The sequence below is a fragment of the Salmo salar genome, unplaced genomic scaffold (genome assembly GCF_905237065.1).
Source record: "Salmo salar unplaced genomic scaffold, Ssal_v3.1, whole genome shotgun sequence".
Lineage (NCBI taxonomy): Eukaryota > Metazoa > Chordata > Actinopteri > Salmoniformes > Salmonidae > Salmo > Salmo salar.
In genome coordinates, this window is record NW_025547554.1 from 70676 (window position 1) to 90120 (window position 19445).

Genomic DNA, 19445 nt, shown 5'->3' on the forward strand with positions numbered 1-19445 from the left:
CAGTCTGTCCGTGGTACTAGTCAGTCTGTCCATGTGGTGGTAGCGTCTGTCCATGTGGTGGTAGTCAGTCTGTCCATGTGGTGGTAGTCAGTCTGTCCATGTGGTAGTAGTCAGTCTGTCCATGTGGTGGTAGTCAGTCTGTCCATGTGGTACTAGTCAGTCTGTCCATGTGGTGGTAGTCAGTCTGTCCATGTGGTACTAGTCAGTCTGTCCATGTGGTACTAGTAGTCTGTCCATGTGGTACTAGTCAGTCTGTCCATGTGGTAGTCAGTCTGTCCATGTGGTACTAGTCGGTCTGTCCATGTGGTGCTAGTCAGTCTGTCCATGTGGTGGTAGTCAGTCTGTCCATGTGGTGGTAGTCAGTCTGTCCATGTGGTGGTAGTCGTCTGTCCATGTGGTGGTAGTCAGTCTGTCCATGTGGTGGTAGTCAGTCTGTCATGGTGGTAGTCAGTCGTCATGGTGGTAGTCAGTCTGTCCATGTGGTGGTAGTCAGTCTGTCCATGTGGTGCTAGTCAGTCTGTCCATGTGGTAGTAGTCTGTGGTAGTCAGTCTGTCCATGTGGTACTAGTCAGTCTGTCCATGTGGTAGTAGTCAGTCTGTCCAGTGGTAGTAGTCGGTCTGTCCATGGTACTAGTCGGTCTGACCAGTGGATAGTCGTCTGTCCATGTGGTACTAGCGTCAGTCTGTCCAGTGGTATAGCGGTGGTGTGTCAGTCTGTCCATGTGGTGGTAGTCAGTCTGTCCATGTGGTGGTAGTCAGTCTGTCCATGTGGTGGTAGTCAGTCTGTCCATGTGGTACTAGTCAGTCTGTCCAGTGGTACTAGTCAGTCTGTCCATGTGGTACTAGTCAGTCTGTCCATGTGGTGGTACTAGTCAGTCTGTCCATGTGGTGGTACTAGTCAGTCTGTCCATGGTGGTACTAGTCGTCTGTCCATGTGGTGGTACTAGTCAGTCTGTCCATGTGGTAGTAGTCAGTCTGTCCATGTGGTGGACTAGTCAGTCTGTCCATGGTACTAGTCAGTCTGTCCATGTGGTACTAGTCGGTCTGTCCATGTGGTGGTAGTCAGTCTGTCCATGTGGTGGTAGTCAGTCTGTCCATGTGGTGGTAGTCAGTCTGTCCATGTGGTGGTAGTCAGTCTGTCCATATGGTGGTAGTCAGTCTGTCCCATGTGGTGGTGGTCAGTCTGTCCATGTGGTGGTAGTCAGTCTGTCCATGTGGTTAGTCAGTCTGTCATGTGGTACTAGTCAGTCTGTCCATGTGGTGGTAGTCAGTCTGTCCATGTGGTGTAGTCAGTCTGTCCATGTGGTACTAGTCAGTCTGTCCATGTGGTCTAGTCGTCTGTCCAGTGGTGGTAGTCAGTCTGTCCATGTGGTGGTAGTCAGTCTGTCATGTGGTACTGTCAGTCTGTCATGGTGGTAGTCAGTCTGTCCATGTGGTGGTAGTCAGTCTGTCCTGTGGTGGTAGTCAGTCTGTCCATGTGGTGGTAGTCAGTCTGTCCATGGTGGTAGTCAGTCTGTCCATGTGGTGGTATGGTCTGTCCTGGTGGTAGTCAGTCTGTCCATGTGGTACTAGTCAGTCTGTCCATGTGGTACTAGTCAGTCTGTCCATGTGGTAGTAGTCAGTCTGTCCATGTGGTATAGTCAGTCTGTCCATGTGGTACTAGTCGGTCTGTCCATGTGGTACTAGTCAGTCTGTCCATGTGGTGCTAGTCAGTCTGTCCATGTGGTTAGTCAGTCTGTCCATGTGGTGGTAGTCAGTCTGTCCATGTGGTGGTAGTCAGTCTGTCCATGTGGTGGTAGTCAGTCTGTCCATGTGGTAAGTCAGTCTGTCCATGTGGTGGTAGTCAGTCTGTCCATGTGGTGCTAGTCAGTCTGTCCATGTGGTACTAGTCAGTCTGTCCATGTGGTGGTAGTCAGTCTGTCCATGTGGTGTGTCAGTCTGTCCATGTGGTACTAGTCAGTCTGTCCATGTGGTGTCTTGGACTAGTCAGTCTGTCCATGGGGTAGTCAGTCTGTCCATGTGGTGGTAGTCAGTCTGTCCATGTGGTGGTACTGTCGAGTCTGTCCATGGTGGTAGTCAGTCTGTCCATGTGGTGGTAGTCAGTCTGTCCATGTGGTGGTATAGTCAGTCTGTCCATGTGGTGGACTAGTCAGTCTGTCCATGTGGTACTAGTCAGTCTGTCCATGTGGTACTAGTCAGTCTGTCCATGGTGGTACTAGTCAGTCTGTCCATGTGGTACTAGTCGGTCTGTCCATGGTGGTACTAGTCAGTCTGTCCATGTGGTACTAGTCAGTCTGTCCTGTGGTCTAGTCAGTCTGTCCATGTGGTGGTAGTCAGTCTGTCCATGTGGTGGTAGTCAGTCTGTCCATGTGGTGGTAGTCAGTCTGTCCATGTGGTGCTAGTCAGTCTGTCCATGTGGTGTAGTCAGTCTGTCCATGGTACTGTCAGTCTGTCCATGTGGTACTAGTCAGTCTGACCCATGTGGTCTAGTCAGTCTGTCCATGTGGTACTAGTCAGTCTGTCCATGTGGTACTAGTCAGTCTGTCCATGTGGTGTAGTCAGTCTGTCCATGTGGTATAGTCAGTCTGTCCATGTGGTGGTATGTCTGTCCATGTGGTGGTAGTCAGTCTGTCCATGTGGTGGTAGTCAGTCTGTCCATGTGGTGGTAGTCAGTCTGTCCATGTGGTGGTAGTCAGCTGTCCATGTGGTATAGTCAGTCTGTCCATGTGGTGGTAGTCAGTCTGTCCATGGTGGTGGTAGTCAGTCTGTCCATGTGGTGGTAGTCAGTCTGTCCATGTGGTGGTATCAGTCTGTCATGTGGTGGTAATCAGTCTGTCCATGTGGTACTAGTCAGTCTGTCCATGTGGTACTAGTCAGTCTGTCCATGTGGTACTAGTCAGTCTGTCCATGTGGTACTAGTCAGTCTGTCCTGTGGTACTAGTCAGTCTGTCCATGTGGTACTAGTCAGTCTGTCCATGTGGTGCTAGTCAGTCTGTCCATGTGGTGCTAGTCAGTCTGTCCATGTGGTACTAGTCAGTCTGTCCATGTGGTACTAGTCAGTCTGTCCATGTGGTGCTAGTCAGTCTGACCATGTGGTACTAGTCAGTCTGTCAGTGTCCATGTGGTACTAGTCAGTCTGTCCATGTGGTGGTAGTCAGTCTGTCGCCATGTGGTGGTAGTCAGTCTGTCCATGTGGTACTAGTCAGTCTGTCCATGTGGTACTAGTCAGTCTGTCCATGTGGTACTAGTCAGTCTGTCCATGTGGTACTAGTCAGTCTGACCATGTGGTACTAGTCAGTTTGACCATGTGGTACTAGTCAGTCTGACCATGTGGTACTAGTCAGTCTGACCATGTGGTACTAGTCAGTCTGACCATGTGGTACTAGTCAGTCTGTCCATGTGGTAGTAGTCAGTCTGTCCATGTGGTAGTAGTCGGTCTGTAAATGTGGTAGTAGTCAGTCTGTAAATGTGGTAGTAGTCAGTCTGTAATGTGGTACTAGTCAGTCTGTCCATGTGGTAGTAGTCAGTCTGTCCATGTGGTACTAGTCTGTCTGTCCATGTGGTACTAGTCTGTCTGTCCATGTGGTACTAGTCAGTCTGTCCATGTGGTACTAGTCAGTCTGTCCATGTGGTACTAGTCAGTCTGTAAATGTGGTAGTAGTCAGTCTGTAAATGTGGTAGTAGTCAGTCTGTAAATGTGGTACTAGTCAGTCTGTCCATGTGGTACTAGTCTGTCTGTCCATGTGGTACTAGTCTGTCTGTCCATGTGGTACTAGTCTGTCTGTCCATTGGTACTAGTCAGTCTGTCCATGTGGTGGTAGTCAGTCTGTCCATGTGGTGGTAGTCAGTCTGTCCATGTGGTGGTAGTCAGTCTGTCCATGTGGTGGTAGTCAGTCTGTCCATGTGGTACTAGTCAGTCTGTCCATGTGGTACTAGTCAGTCTGTCCATGTGGTACTAGTCAGTCTGTAAATGTGGTAGTAGTCAGTCTGTCCATGTGGTAGTAGTCAGTCTGTCCATGTGGTAGTAGTCAGTCTGTCCATGTGGTACTAGTCTGTCTGTCCATGTGGTACTAGTCAGTCTGTCCATGTGGTGGTAGTCAGTCTGTCCATGTGGTGGTAGTCAGTCTGTCCATGTGGTACTAGTCAGTCTGTCCATGTGGTACTAGTCAGTCTGTAAATGTGGTAGTAGTCAGTCTGTCCATGTGGTACTAGTCAGTCTGTCCATGTGGTACTAGTCAGTCTGTCCATGTGGTACTAGTCAGTCTGTCCATGTGGTGGTAGTCAGTCTGTCCATGTGGTGGTAGTCAGTCTGTCCATGTGGTGGTAGTCAGTCTGTCCATGTGGTGGTAGTCAGTCTGTCCATGTGGTGGTAGTCAGTCTGTCCATGTGGTGGTAGTCAGTCTGTCCATGTGGTACTAGTCAGTCTGTCCATGTGGTACTAGTCAGTCTGTCCATGTGGTACTAGTCAGTCTGTCCATGTGCTGGTAGTCAGTCTGTCCATGTGCTGGTAGTCAGTCTGTCCATGTGCTGGTAGTCAGTCTGTCCATGTGCTGGTAGTCAATCTGTCCATGTGGTGGTAGTCAATCTGTCCATGTGCTGGTAGTCAGTCTGTCCATGTGGTACTAGTCAGTCTGTCCATGTGGTACTAGTCAGTCTGTCCATGTGGTACTAGTCAGTCTGTCCATGTGGTGGTAGTCAGTCTGTCCATGTGGTGGTAGTCAGTCTGTCCATGTGGTGGTAGTCAGTCTGTCCATGTGGTGGTAGTCTGTCTGTCCATGTGGTGGTAGTCAGTCTGTCCATGTGGTGGTAGTCCGTCTGTCCATGTGGTGGTAGTCCGTCTGTCCATGTGGTGGTAGTCCGTCTGTCCATGTGGTGGTAGTCAGTCTGTCCATGTGGTACTAGTCAGTCTGACCATGTGGTACTAGTCAGTCTGTCCATGTGGTACTAGTCAGTCTGTCAGTCTGTCCATGTGGTACTAGTCAGTCTGACCATGTGGTACTAGTCAGTCTGTCCATGTGGTACTAGTCAGTCTGTCAGTCTGTCCATGTGGTACTAGTCAGTCTGTCCATGTGGTGGTAGTCAGTCTGTCCATGTGGTGGTAGTCAGTCTGTCCATGTGGTGGTAGTCAGTCTGTCCATGTGGTGGTAGTCAGTCTGTCCATGTGGTGGTAGTCAGTCTGTCCATGTGGTACTAGTCAGTCTGTCCATGTGGTGGTACTAGTCAGTCTGTCCATGTGGTGGTACTAGTCAGTCTGTCCATGTGGTGGTACTAGTCAGTCTGTCCATGTGGTGGTACTAGTCAGTCTGTCCATGTGGTGGTACTAGTCAGTCTGTCCATGTGGTACTAGTCAGTCTGTCCATGTGGTACTAGTCAGTCTGTCCATGGTACTAGTCAGTCTGTCCATGTGGTACTAGTCAGTCTGTCCATGTGGTACTAGTCAGTCTGTCCATGTGGTACTAGTCAGTCTGTCCATGTGGTGGTAGTAAGTCTGTCCATGTGGTGGTAGTCAGTCTGTCCATGTGGTGGTAGTCAGTCTGTCCATGTGGTGGTAGTCAGTCTGTCCATGTGGTGGTAGTCAGTCTGTCCATGTGGTGGTAGTCAGTCTGTCCATGTGGTGGTAGTCAGTCTGTCCATGTGCTGGTAGTCAGTCTGTCCATGTGGTGCTAGTCAGTCTGTCCATGTGGTACTAGTCAGTCTGTCCATGTGGTACTAGTCAGTCTGTCCATGTGGTACTAGTCAGTCTGTCCATGTGCTGGTAGTCAATCTGTCCATGTGGTGGTAGTCAATCTGTCCATGTGCTGGTAGTCAGTCTGTCCATGTGGTACTAGTCAGTCTGTCCATGTGGTACTAGTCAGTCTGTCCATGTGGTACTAGTCAGTCTGTCCATGTGGTGGTAGTCAGTCTGTCCATGTGGTGGTAGTCAGTCTGTCCATGTGGTGGTAGTCAGTCTGTCCATGTGGTGGTAGTCAGTCTGTCCATGTGGTGGTAGTCTGTCTGTCCATGTGGTGGTAGTCAGTCTGTCCATGTGGTGGTAGTCAGTCTGTCCATGTGGTGGTAGTCAGTCTGTCCATGTGGTGGTAGTCAGTCTGTCCATGTGGTACTAGTCAGTCTGACCATGTGGTACTAGTCAGTCTGTCCATGTGGTACTAGTCAGTCTGTCAGTCTGTCCATGTGGTACTAGTCAGTCTGTCAGTCTGTCCATGTGGTACTAGTCAGTCTGTCCATGTGGTGGTAGTCAGTCTGTCCATGTGGTGGTAGTCAGTCTGTCCATGTGGTGGTAGTCAGTCTGTCCATGTGGTGGTAGTCAGTCTGTCCATGTGGTGGTAGTCAGTCTGTCCATGTGGTACTAGTCAGTCTGTCCATGTGGTACTAGTCAGTCTGTCCATGTGGTGGTACTAGTCAGTCTGTCCATGTGGTGGTACTAGTCAGTCTGTCCATGGTGGTACTAGTCAGTCTGTCCATGGTGGTACTAGTCAGTCTGTCCATGTGGTACTAGTCAGTCTGTCCATGTGGTACTAGTCAGTCTGTCCATGTGGTACTAGTCAGTCTGTCCATGTGGTGCTAGTCAGTCTGTCCATGTGGTACTAGTCAGTCTGTCCATGTGGTACTAGTCAGTCTGTCCATGTGGTACTAGTCAGTCTGTCCATGTGGTACTAGTCAGTCTGTCCATGTGGTACTAGTCAGTCTGTCCATGTGGTGGTAGTAAGTCTGTCCATGTGGTGGTAGTCAGTCTGTCCATGTGGTGGTAGTCAGTCTGTCCATGTGGTGGTAGTCAGTCTGTCCATGTGGTGGTAGTCAGTCTGTCCATGTGGTGGTAGTCAGTCTGTCCATGTGGTGGTAGTCAGTCTGTCCATGTGGTGGTAGTCAGTCTGTCCATGTGGTGGTAGTCAGTCTGTCCATGTGGTGGTAGTCAGTCTGTCCATGTGGTACTAGTCAGTCTGTCAGTCTGTCCATGTGGTACTAGTCAGTCTGTCCATGTGGTGGTAGTCAGTCTGTCCATGTGGTGGTAGTCAGTCTGTCCATGTGGTACTAGTCAGTCTGACCATGTGGTACTAGTCAGTCTGTCCATGTGGTGGTAGTCAGTCTGTCCATGTGGTGGTAGTCAGTCTGTCCATGTGGTACTAGTCAGTCTGTCCATGTGGTACTAGTCAGTCTGTCCATGTGGTAGTAGTCAGTCTGTCCATGTGGTACTAGTCAGTCTGACCATGTGGTACTAGTCAGTCTGTCAGTCTGTCCATGTGGTACTAGTCAGTCTGTCCATGTGGTGGTAGTCAGTCTGTCCATGTGGTACTAGTCGGTCTGTCCATGTGGTACTAGTCAGTCTGTCCATGTGGTACTAGTCAGTCTGTCCATGTGGTACTAGTCAGTCTGTCCATGTGGTACTAGTCAGTCTGTCCATGTGGTACTAGTCAGTCTGTCCATGTGGTACTAGTCAGTCTGTCCATGTGGTACTAGTCAGTCTGTCCATGTGGTACTAGTCAGTCTGACCATGTGGTACTAGTCAGTCTGTCCATGTGGTACTAGTCAGTCTGTCCATGTGGTACTAGTCAGTCTGTCCATGTGGTACTAGTCCGTCTGTCAGTCTGTCCATGTGGTACTAGTCAGTCTGTCCATGTGGTACTAGTCAGTCTGTCCATGTGGTGGTAGTCAGTCTGTCCATGTGGTGGTAGTCAGTCTGTCCATGTGGTGGTAGTCAGTCTGTCCATGTGGTACTAGTCAGTCTGACCATGTGGTACTAGTCGGTCTGTCGTCTGTCCATGTGGTACTAGTCAGTCTGTCCATGTGGTGTTAGTCAGTCTGTCCATGTGGTGGTAGTCAGTCTGTCCATGTGGTGGTAGTCAGTCTGTCCATGTGGTGGTAGTCAGTCTGTCCATGTGGTGGTAGTCAGTCTGTCCATGTGGTGGTAGTCAGTCTGTCCATGTGGTACTAGTCAGTCTGTCCATGTGGTACTAGTCAGTCTGTCCATGTGGTACTAGTCAGTCTGTACATGTGGTACTAGTCAGTCTGTCCATGTGGTACTAGTCAGTCTGTCCATGTGGTACTAGTCAGTCTGTCCATGTGGTACTAGTCAGTCTGTCCATGTGGTACTAGTCAGTCTGTCCATGTGGTACTAGTCAGTCTGTCCGTGGTACTAGTCGGTCTGTCCATGTGGTACTAGTCAGTCTGACCATGGTACTAGTCAGTCTGACCATGTGGTACTAGTCAGTCTGTCAGTCTGTCCATGTGGTACTAGTCAGTCTGTCCATGTGGTGGTAGTCAGTCTGTCCATATGGTGGTAGTCAGTCTGTCCATGTGGTACTAGTCAGTCTGTCCATGTGGTACTAGTCAGTCTGACCATGTGGTACTAGTCAGTCTGACCATGTGGTACTAGTCAGTCTGACCATGTGGTACTAGTCAGTCTGACCATGTGGTACTAGTCAGTCTGACCATGTGGTACTAGTCAGTCTGTCCATGTGGTAGTAGTCAGTCTGTCCATGTGGTACTAGTCAGTCTGTAAATGTGGTAGTAGTCAGTCTGTAAATGTGGTAGTAGTCAGTCTGTAAATGTGGTAGTAGTCAGTCTGTCCATGTGGTACTAGTCTGTCTGTCCATGTGGTACTAGTCTGTCTGTCCATGTGGTACTAGTCTGTCTGTCCATGTGGTACTAGTCAGTCTGTCCATGTGGTACTAGTCAGTCTGTCCATGTGGTACTAGTCAGTCTGTAAATGTGGTAGTAGTCAGTCTGTAAATGTGGTAGTAGTCAGTCTGTAAATGTGGTAGTAGTCAGTCTGTCCATGTGGTACTAGTCTGTCTGTCCATGTGGTACTAGTCTGTCTGTCCATGTGGTACTAGTCAGTCTGTCCATGTGGTGGTAGTCAGTCTGTCCATGTGGTGGTAGTCAGTCTGTCCATGTGGTGGTAGTCAGTCTGTCCATGTGGTGGTAGTCAGTCTGTCCATGTGGTACTAGTCAGTCTGTCCATGTGGTACTAGTCAGTCTGTCCATGTGGTACTAGTCAGTCTGTAAATGTGGTAGTAGTCAGTCTGTCCATGTGGTAGTAGTCAGTCTGTCCATGTGGTACTAGTCTGTCTGTCCATGTGGTACTAGTCAGTCTGTCCATGTGGTGGTAGTCAGTCTGTCCATGTGGTGGTAGTCAGTCTGTCCATGTGGTACTAGTCAGTCTGTCCATGTGGTACTAGTCGGTCTGTAAATGTGGTAGTAGTCAGTCTGTCCATGTGGTAGTAGTCAGTCTGTCCATGTGGTACTAGTCAGTCTGTCCATGTGGTACTAGTCAGTCTGTCCATGTGGTACTAGTCAGTCTGTCCATGTGGTGGTAGTCAGTCTGTCCATGTGGTGGTAGTCAGTCTGTCCATGTGGTGGTAGTCAGTCTGTCCATGCTGGTGGTAGTCAGTCTGTCCATGTGGTGGTAGTCAGTCTGTCCATGTGGTACTAGTCAGTCTGTCCATGTGGTACTAGTCAGTCTGTCCATGTGGTACTAGTCAGTCTGTCCATGTGCTGGTAGTCAGTCTGTCCATGTGCTGGTAGTCAGTCTGTCCATGTGCTGGTAGTCAGTCTGTCCATGTGCTGGTAGTCAGTCTGTCCATGTACTGGTAGTCAATCTGTCCATGTGGTGGTAGTCAATCTGTCCATGTGCTGGTAGTCAGTCTGTCCATGTGGTACTAGTCAGTCTGTCCATGTGGTACTAGTCAGTCTGTCCATGTGGTACTAGTCAGTCTGTCCATGTGGTACTAGTCAGTCTGTCCATGTGGTGGTAGTCAGTCTGTCCATGTGGTGGTAGTCAGTCTGTCCATGTGGTGGTAGTCCGTCTGTCCATGTGGTGGTAGTCCGTCTGTCCATGTGGTGGTAGTCAGTCTGTCCATGTGGTACTAGTCAGTCTGACCATGTGGTACTAGTCAGTCTGTCCATGTGGTACTAGTCAGTCTGTCAGTCTGTCCATGTGGTACTAGTCAGTCTGACCATGTGGTACTAGTCAGTCTGTCCATGTGGTACTAGTCAGTCTGTCAGTCTGTCCATGTGGTACTAGTCAGTCTGTCCATGTGGTGGTAGTCAGTCTGTCCATGTGGTGGTAGTCAGTCTGTCCATGTGGTGGTAGTCAGTCTGTCCATGTGGTGGTAGTCAGTCTGTCCATGTGGTGGTAGTCAGTCTGTCCATGTGGTGGTAGTCAGTCTGTCCATGTGGTGGTACTAGTCAGTCTGTCCATGTGGTACTAGTCAGTCTGTCCATGTGGTACTAGTCAGTCTGTCCATGTGGTACTAGTCAGTCTGTCCATGTGGTACTAGTCAGTCTGTCCATGTGGTACTAGTCAGTCTGTCCATGTGGTACTAGTCAGTCTGTCCATGTGGTACTAGTCAGTCTGTCCATGTGGTACTAGTCAGTCTGTCCATGTGGTACTAGTCAGTCTGTCCATGTGGTACTAGTCAGTCTGTCCATGTGGTACTAGTCAGTCTGTCCATGTGGTGGTAGTCAGTCTGTCCATGTGGTGGTAGTCAGTCTGTCCATGTGGTGGTAGTCAGTCTGTCCATGTGGTGGTAGTCAGTCTGTCCATGTGGTGGTAGTCAGTCTGTCCATGTGGTGGTAGTCAGTCTGTCCATGTGGTGGTAGTCAGTCTGTCCATGTGGTGGTAGTCAGTCTGTCCATGTGGTGGTAGTCAGTCTGTCCATGTGGTGGTAGTCAGTCTGTCCATGTGGTGGTAGTCAGTCTGTCCATGTGGTACTAGTCAGTCTGTCCATGTGGTACTAGTCAGTCTGTCAGTCTGTCCATGTGGTACTAGTCAGTCTGTCCATGTGGTGGTAGTCAGTCTGTCCATGTGGTACTAGTCAGTCTGACCATGTGGTACTAGTCAGTCTGTCCATGTGGTGGTAGTCAGTCTGTCCATGTGGTGGTAGTCAGTCTGTCCATGTGGTACTAGTCAGTCTGTCCATGTGGTACTAGTCAGTCTGTCCATGTGGTAGTAGTCAGTCTGTCCATGTGGTACTAGTCAGTCTGACCATGTGGTACTAGTCAGTCTGTCAGTCTGTCCATGTGGTACTAGTCAGTCTGTCCATGTGGTGGTAGTCAGTCTGTCCATGTGGTACTAGTCAGTCTGTCCATGTGGTACTAGTCAGTCTGTCCATGTGGTAGTAGTCAGTCTGTCCATGTGGTAGTAGTCAGTCTGTCCATGTGGTAGTAGTCAGTCTGTACATGTGGTAGTAGTCAGTCTGTCCATGTGGTAGTAGTCAGTCTGACCATGTGGTACTAGTCAGTCTGTCCATGTGGTACTAGTCAGTCTGTCCATGTGGTACTAGTCAGTCTGTCCATGTGGTACTAGTCAGTCTGTCCATGTGGTACTAGTCAGTCTGTCCATGTGGTACTAGTCAGTCTGTCCATGTGGTACTAGTGAGTCTGTCCATGTGGTACTAGTCAGTCTGTCCATGTGGTACTAGTCAGTCTGTCCATGTGGTACTAGTCAGTCTGTCCATGTGGTACTAGTCAGTCTGTCCATGTGGTACTAGTCAGTCTGACCATGTGGTACTAGTCAGTCTGTCCATGTGGTACTAGTCAGTCTGTCCATGTGGTAGTAGTCAGTCTGTCCATGTGGTAGTAGTCAGTCTGACCATGTGGTACTAGTCAGTCTGACCATGTGGTACTAGTCAGTCTGTCCATGTGGTACTAGTCAGTCTGTCCATGTGGTACTAGTCAGTCTGTCCATGTGGTACTAGTCAGTCTGTCCATGTGGTACTAGTCAGTCTGTCCATGTGGTACTAGTCAGTCTGTCCATGTGGTACTAGTGAGTCTGTCCATGTGGTACTAGTCAGTCTGTCCATGTGGTACTAGTCAGTCTGTCCATGTGGTACTAGTCAGTCTGTCCATGTGGTACTAGTCAGTCTGTCCATGTGGTACTAGTCAGTCTGACCATGTGGTACTAGTCAGTCTGTCCATGTGGTACTAGTCAGTCTGTCCATGTGGTACTAGTCAGTCTGTCAGTCTGTCCATGTGGTACTAGTCAGTCTGTCCATGTGGTGGTAGTCAGTCTGTCCATGTGGTGGTAGTCAGTCTGTCCATGTGGTGGTAGTCAGTCTGTCCATGTGGTGGTAGTCAGTCTGTCCATGTGGTGGTAGTCAGTCTGTCCATGTGGTGGTAGTCAGTCTGTCCATGTGGTGGTAGTCAGTCTGTCCATGTGGTGGTAGTCAGTCTGTCCATGTGGTACTAGTCAGTCTGTCCATGTGGTACTAGTCAGTCTGTCCATGTGGTACTAGTCAGTCTGTCCATGTGGTGGTAGTCAGTCTGTCCATGTGGTGGTAGTCAGTCTGTCCATGTGGTGGTAGTCAGTCTGTCCATGTGGTGGTAGTCAGTCTGTCCATGTGGTGGTAGTCAGTCTGTCCATGTGGTGGTAGTCAGTCTGTCCATGTGGTACTAGTCAGTCTGTCCATGTGGTACTAGTCAGTCTGTCAGTCTGTCCATGTGGTACTAGTCAGTCTGTCCATGTGGTACTAGTCAGTCTGTCCATGTGGTAGTAGTCAGTCTGTCCATGTGGTAGTAGTCTGTCTGTCCATGTGGTGGTATTCAGTCTGTCCATGTGGTGGTAGTCAGTCTGTCCATGTGGTGGTAGTCAGTCTGTCCATGTGGTGGTAGTCAGTCTGTCCATGTGGTACTAGTCAGTCTGACCATGTGGTACTAGTCAGTCTGTCCATGTGGTACTAGTCAGTCTGTCCATGTGGTACTAGTCAGTCTGTCCATGTGGTACTAGTCAGTCTGTCCATGTGGTGGTAGTCAGTCTGTCCATGTGGTGGTAGTCAGTCTGTCCATGTGGTACTAGTCAGTCTGTCCATGTGGTACTAGTCAGTCTGTCCATGTGGTACTAGTCAGTCTGTCCATGTGGTACTAGTCAGTCTGTCCATGTGGTACTAGTCAGTCTGTCCATGTGGTACTAGTCAGTCTGTCCATGTGGTACTAGTCAGTCTGTCCATGTGGTACTAGTCAGTCTGTCCATGTGGTACTAGTCAGTCTGTCCATGTGGTACTAGTCAGTCTGTCCATGTGGTACTAGTCAGTCTGACCATGTGGTACTAGTCAGTCTGACCATGTGGTACTAGTCAGTCTGACCATGTGGTACTAGTCAGTCTGACCATGTGGTACTAGTCAGTCTGACCATGTGGTAGTAGTCAGTCTGACCATGTGGTAGTAGTCAGTCTGACCATGTGGTAGTAGTCAGTCTGACCATGTGGTAGTAGTCAGTCTGACCATGTGGTAGTAGTCAGTCTGTCCATGTGGTGGTAGTCAGTCTGTCCATGTGGTGGTAGTCAGTCTGTCCATGTGGTACTAGTCAGTCTGTCCATGTGGTACTAGTCAGTCTGTCCATGTGGTGGTAGTCAGTCTGTCCATGTGGTGGTAGTCAGTCTGTCCATGTGGTGGTAGTCAGTCTGTCCATGTGGTGGTAGTCAGTCTGTCCATGTGGTGGTAGTCAGTCTGTCCATGTGGTGGTAGTCAGTCTGTCCATGTGGTGGTAGTCAGTCTGTCCATGTGGTGGTAGTCAGTCTGTCCATGTGGTGGTAGTCAGTCTGTCCATGTGGTACTAGTCAGTCTGTCCATGTGGTACTAGTCAGTCTGTCCATGTGGTGGTAGTCAGTCTGTCCATGTGGTGGTAGTCAGTCTGTCCATGTGGTGGTAGTCAGTCTGTCCATGTGGTGGTAGTCAGTCTGTCCATGTGGTGGTAGTCAGTCTGTCCATGTGGTGGTAGTCAGTCTGTCCATGTGGTGGTAGTCAGTCTGTCCATGTGGTGGTAGTCAGTCTGTCCATGTGGTGGTAGTCAGTCTGTCCATGTGGTGGTAGTCAGTCTGTCCATGTGGTGGTAGTCAGTCTGTCCATGTGGTACTAGTCAGTCTGTCCATGTGGTACTAGTCAGTCTGTCAGTCTGTCCATGTGGTACTAGTCAGTCTGTCCATGTGGTACTAGTCAGTCTGTCCATGTGGTACTAGTCAGTCTGTCCATGTGGTACTAGTCAGTCTGTCCATGTGGTACTAGTCTGTCTGTCCATGTGGTACTAGTCTGTCTGTCCATGTGGTACTAGTCAGTCTGTCCATGTGGTACTAGTCAGTCTGTCCATGTGGTACTAGTCAGTCTGTCCATGTGGTGGTAGTCAGTCTGTCCATGTGGTGGTAGTCAGTCTGTCCATGTGGTACTAGTCAGTCTGTCAGTCTGTCCATGTGGTGGTAGTCAGTCTGTCCATGTGGTGGTAGTCAGTCTGTCCATGTGGTGGTAGTCAGTCTGTCCATGTGGTGGTAGTCAGTCTGTCCATGTGGTGGTAGTCAGTCTGTCCATGTGGTGGTAGTCAGTCTGTCCATGTGGTACTAGTCAGTCTGTCCATGGTACTAGTCGGTCTGTCCATGTGGTACTAGTCAGTCTGACCATGTGGTACTAGTCAGTCTGACCTGTGGTAGTAGTCAGTCTGACCATGTGGTAGTAGTCAGTCTGACCATGTGGTAGTAGTCAGTCTGACCAGTGGTAGTAGTCAGTCTGACCATGTGGTAGTAGTCAGTCTGTCCATGTGGTGGTAGTCAGTCTGTCCATGTGGTGGTAGTCAGTCTGTCCATGTGGTGGTAGTCAGTCTGTCCATGTGGTGGTAGTCAGTCTGTCCATGTGGTACTAGTCAGTCTGTCCATGTGGTACTAGTCAGTCTGTCCATGTGGTACTAGTCAGTCTGTCCATGTGGTACTAGTCAGTCTGACCATGTGGTACTAGTCAGTCTGACCATGTGGTACTAGTCAGTCTGTCCATGTGGTACTAGTCAGTCTGTCCATGTGGTACTAGTCAGTCTGTCCATGTGGTACTAGTCAGTCTGTCCATGTGGTACTAGTCAGTCTGTCCATGTGGTACTAGTCAGTCTGTCCATGTGGTGGTAGTCAGTCTGTCCATGTGGTGGTAGTCAGTCTGTCCATGTGGTGGTAGTCAGTCTGTCCATGTGGTGGTAGTCAGTCTGTCCATGTGGTACTAGTCAGTCTGTCCATGTGGTACTAGTCAGTCTGTCCATGTGGTACTAGTCAGTCTGTCCATGTGGTGCTAGTCAGTCTGTCCATGTGGTGGTAGTCAGTCTGTCCATGTGGTGGTAGTCAGTCTGTCCATGTGGTGGTAGTCAGTCTGTCCATGTGGTGGTAGTCAGTCTGTCCATGTGGTGGTAGTCAGTCTGTCCATGTGGTGGTAGTCAGTCTGTCCATGTGGTACTAGTCAGTCTGTCCATGTGGTACTAGTCAGTCTGTCAGTCTGTCCATGTGGTACTAGTCAGTCTGTCCATGTGGTACTAGTCAGTCTGTCCATGTGGTAGTAGTCAGTCTGTCCATGTGGTAGTAGTCTGTCTGTCCATGTGGTGGTATTCAGTCTGTCCATGTGGTGGTAGTCAGTCTGTCCATGTGGTGGTAGTCAGTCTGTCCATGTGGTACTAGTCAGTCTGTCCATGTGGTACTAGTCAGTCTGACCATGTGGTACTAGTCAGTCTGACCATGTGGTAGTAGTCAGTCTGACCATGTGGTAGTAGTCAGTCTGACCATGTGGTAGTAGTCAGTCTGACCATGTGGTAGTAGTCAGTCTGACCATGTGGTAGTAGTCAGTCTGACCATGTGGTAGTAGTCAGTCTGTCCATGTGGTGGTAGTCAGTCTGTCCATGTGGTGGTAGTCAGTCTGTCGATGTGGTGGTAGTCAGTCTGTCCATGTGGTGGTAGTCAGTCTGTCCATGTGGTACTAGTCAGTCTGTCCATGTGGTACTAGTCAGTCTGTCCATGTGGTACTAGTCAGTCTGTCCATGTGGTGGTAGTCAGTCTGTCCATGTGGTGGTAGTCAGTCTGTCCATGTGGTGGTAGTCAGTCTGTCCATGTGGTGGTAGTCAGTCTGTCCATGTGGTGGTAGTCAGTCTGTCCATGTGGTGGTAGTCAGTCTGTCCATGTGGTGGTAGTCAGTCTGTCCATGTGGTGGTAGTCAGTCTGTCCATGTGGTACTAGTCAGTCTGACCATGTGGTACTAGTCAGTCTGTCCATGTGGTACTAGTCAGTCTGTCCATGTGGTACTAGTCGGTCTGTCAGTCTGTCCATGTGGTACTAGTCAGTCTGTCCATGTGGTACTAGTCAGTCTGTCCATGTGGTACTAGTCAGTCTGTCCATGTGGTACTAGTCAGTCTGTCCATGTGGTACTAGTCAGTCTGTCAGTCTGTCCATGTGGTACTAGTCAGTCTGTCCATGTGGTACTAGTCAGTCTGTCCATGTGGTACTAGTCAGTCTGTCCATGTGGTACTAGTCAGTCTGTCCATGTGGTACTAGTCTGTCTGTCCATGTGGTACTAGTCTGTCTGTCCATGTGGTACTAGTCAGTCTGACCATGTGGTACTAGTCAGTCTGACCATGTGGTACTAGTCAGTCTGACCATGTGGTAGTAGTCTGTCTGTCCATGTGGTAGTAGTCTGTCTGTCCATGTGATAGTTGTCTGTCTGTCCATGTGATAGTTGTCTGTCTGTCCATGTGATAGTTGTCTGTCTGTCCATGTGGTACTAGTCAGTCTGTCAGTCTGTCCATGTGGTACTAGTCAGTCTGTCCATGTGGTAGTAGTCAGTCTGTCCATGTGGTAGTAGTCAGTCTGTCCATGTGATAGTTGTCTGTCTGTCCATGTGATAGTTGTCTGTCTGTCCATGTGATAGTTGTCTGTCTGTCCATGTGATAGTTGTCAGTCTGTCCATGTGGTACTAGTCAGTCTGTCAGTCTGTCCATGTGGTACTAGTCAGTCTGTCCATGTGGTGGTAGTCAGTCTGTCCATGTGGTGGTAGTCAGTCTGTCCATGTGGTGGTAGTCAGTCTGTCCATGTGGTGGTAGTCAGTCTGTCCATGTGGTGGTAGTCAGTCTGTCCATGTGGTGGTAGTCAGTCTGTCCATGTGGTGGTAGTCAGTCTGTCCATGTGGTGGTAGTCAGTCTGTCCATGTGGTGGTAGTCAGTCTGTCCATGTGGTGGTAGTCAGTCTGTCCATGTGGTGGTAGTCAGTCTGTCCATGTGGTACTAGTCAGTCTGTCCATGTGGTACTAGTCAGTCTGTCCATGTGGTAGTAGTCAGTCTGACCATGTGCTAGTAGTCATAGAAATGTTGAAGACTTATTTGAGTGAGTCGGACATGTGTCAGGGGCTTCTAACGGTCACAGAATACAAAAAAATAAAACTAGTCCCGTCAGCAGAAACCAACGCCACCCTACCGGATGAGCTAAAATACATTTTCTCCCACTTCGAGCATAATGACTCAGATGCCGTGGAGAATCCCTGAGGACAACAAGCGTGGTGCCAGGTGAAACAACCTGTCCCTCAACGTCAGCCAAACAAAGGAGCTGCCACCCGAGCGGCACAGAGATCTAAGGCACTGCATTGCAGTGTTTAAGGTGTCACTACAGACCCAGGTTCGATCCCAGAATTAACAGAACTCTGCTGATTATCCTGGTAACAGATACCAGTGGACAGATCTATTGTATTTGTTCAAACTAAACTACAGCACTTACTTTGATAAGTAAAATCTGATCCTTTCTTCTCTTCTCCTCTCACAGTTCCACTCAGCCCCGTTGTTTTCCTGCAGTCCACCAGCAGCACAGACAACCTCTTCATACCCAGCAGTAAGGCGCTACTGGGAGAGGCATGACACAGGGACTTCGGGAGGGTGGAAGGGGGCGGGCTAGCGTTGTCCTGGTAACCATAAAGAGGAGCAGAGACATGTCATTTATAGATGCTGATGTCACAGTTGTCACGAAGTGCTTAACAGAAACCCAGCCTAGCCAGACCCAGACAGAGCAAGCTGTATGGTAGACCAGACCAAGCTGTACCATCTGGTGTTCTGATCTGGAGAGACTCTTCTCTTCCTCGTCAGCATGTTGTTGAGGCTCCCCAGAGGATCCATAATAGTCATGTCTCTCTCCTGTGTGAATGAGAACATCAAACAAATGGTAAACTTATGACCGTCTATTGCAATCATATGGTCTTACAAGAGGCATGAATATGCCTAAAAATGGCCTAAAATTGCCACTTTCATCATGATTTAAAAAATATTGTTTGTGTTGTAAATGTAAAAGGGTAGTTCCCGAATTGGGTGATGTTTGCGTTCCCTTTATCTTTGATATTTTAAGTACAAATTATGCACCAATATTGAATTATAAAATCCGGTTATATTAGATGAGGTGCACTTTAATATAGACCGCATGGAGAATTCAATAAACCTAATATAAAATACCCCACAATATATGTACCAATGGCAGATTACCCCTTTAACAATTCCTACAGTACTTTTACAACATATTCAAGTGTAGAACTTCAGTAGAATGCTCCTTAAAACCCCACATTAGTTCAACAACTGCATAGTTTGTGTCCCTGTTTTTAAGACAGTACTCACTGGTGTTAATCTGATCTTCTGTCTCCTCCTCTTTCACTCCCAAAACGTCTTCCTCCTTCACCTTTATTGAGATAGCATCGTCTTCCTCTCTAAAAAGGTCCTTCCTCTTTTTCCCCAAAAACATCCTCCTCTTCCACTCTGGCAGCCTCTACTCCCCTCTCCCTCTTTCACTACAGAAGGTTCTTTCACTGTAACATCTCTCCTCCTCTTCTTTCAATGTGACAGCCTCCTCTTCCTCCTTTTTCATTCTGAAAGCTTCTACCTCCTCTTTCACTGTTACAGCCTCTATCCCCTCTTCCACTCCAAAATGTTCTTCCTCTTCTTTCAGTATAACAGCCCCCTCTTCCTCCTTTTTAATTATGAAAGCTTCTCTCTCTCCTTTCATTGTAACACCCTCCTCTTCTTCTTTCACGACAATGTTCAGCGCCAGAGCTTCTTTCTCCGTCCAGCAGACATCCTCTTCTTTAGCAAGGGGCGAGTAGTTTAGTGAGCTCATGGTCAGGGATGTTAGCTAGCTAGCTAATTGGCATTAGCGACTAGACTAGTGCTTGGCTCAGTATCAATCTTTAACAAGTTTGCAAATTGAACAAGCAAATTAGGTTTAAGTTAACCACTAGATACGTCAACAGAACTGTGTTTAAAACACTGAGATTAGCTAATGTACATAACCGTGGTCTAAAGCGTCAATCTTTCAGTTTTATGTCAGCTAGCAAGCTACCGAGGCGGTTGAAAGAATAGCGGTGTTGTTGTTCCTGAAGAAGCGTCCCGTCCACTAGATTATACGTCACGCAAGAAGCATCACCTGAAAGACGCACATCGTCATCTGTTGACTGGAGTGGGTAACGCAGATTGGAAACAATAGTTACAACACTTTTTGTATTGGAAAGAAAGTCAAAATAATTTAACAATAACTGATATATTTTCTCTTACGTCTTACAAATAATACGTTCCTGTACACAGACGTAGAAGCTTAATATGAATATGTAGATGATGAATAAATACTTCTATGAATAGGTAGTGTGTTAATACACATTTTCTCTGTTAATTTTTCACATAAGTTTTAATCACATATG

General features: G+C 48.5%; 1 long non-coding RNA gene across 1 annotated transcript in view; it reads right to left on the bottom strand.

Annotated features, from left to right (window-relative positions):
- The window catches only part of LOC123731957 (uncharacterized), an 86274-nt gene extending 68506 nt beyond the window's left edge, over positions 1 to 17768 (bottom strand). The window contains exon 1 of the long non-coding RNA XR_006762940.1: positions 17492 to 17768. This is a non-coding gene — a long non-coding RNA (uncharacterized lncRNA). The remainder of the gene's footprint in view (positions 1 to 17491) is intronic.
- Positions 17769 to 19445: the final 1677 nt, after the last annotated feature.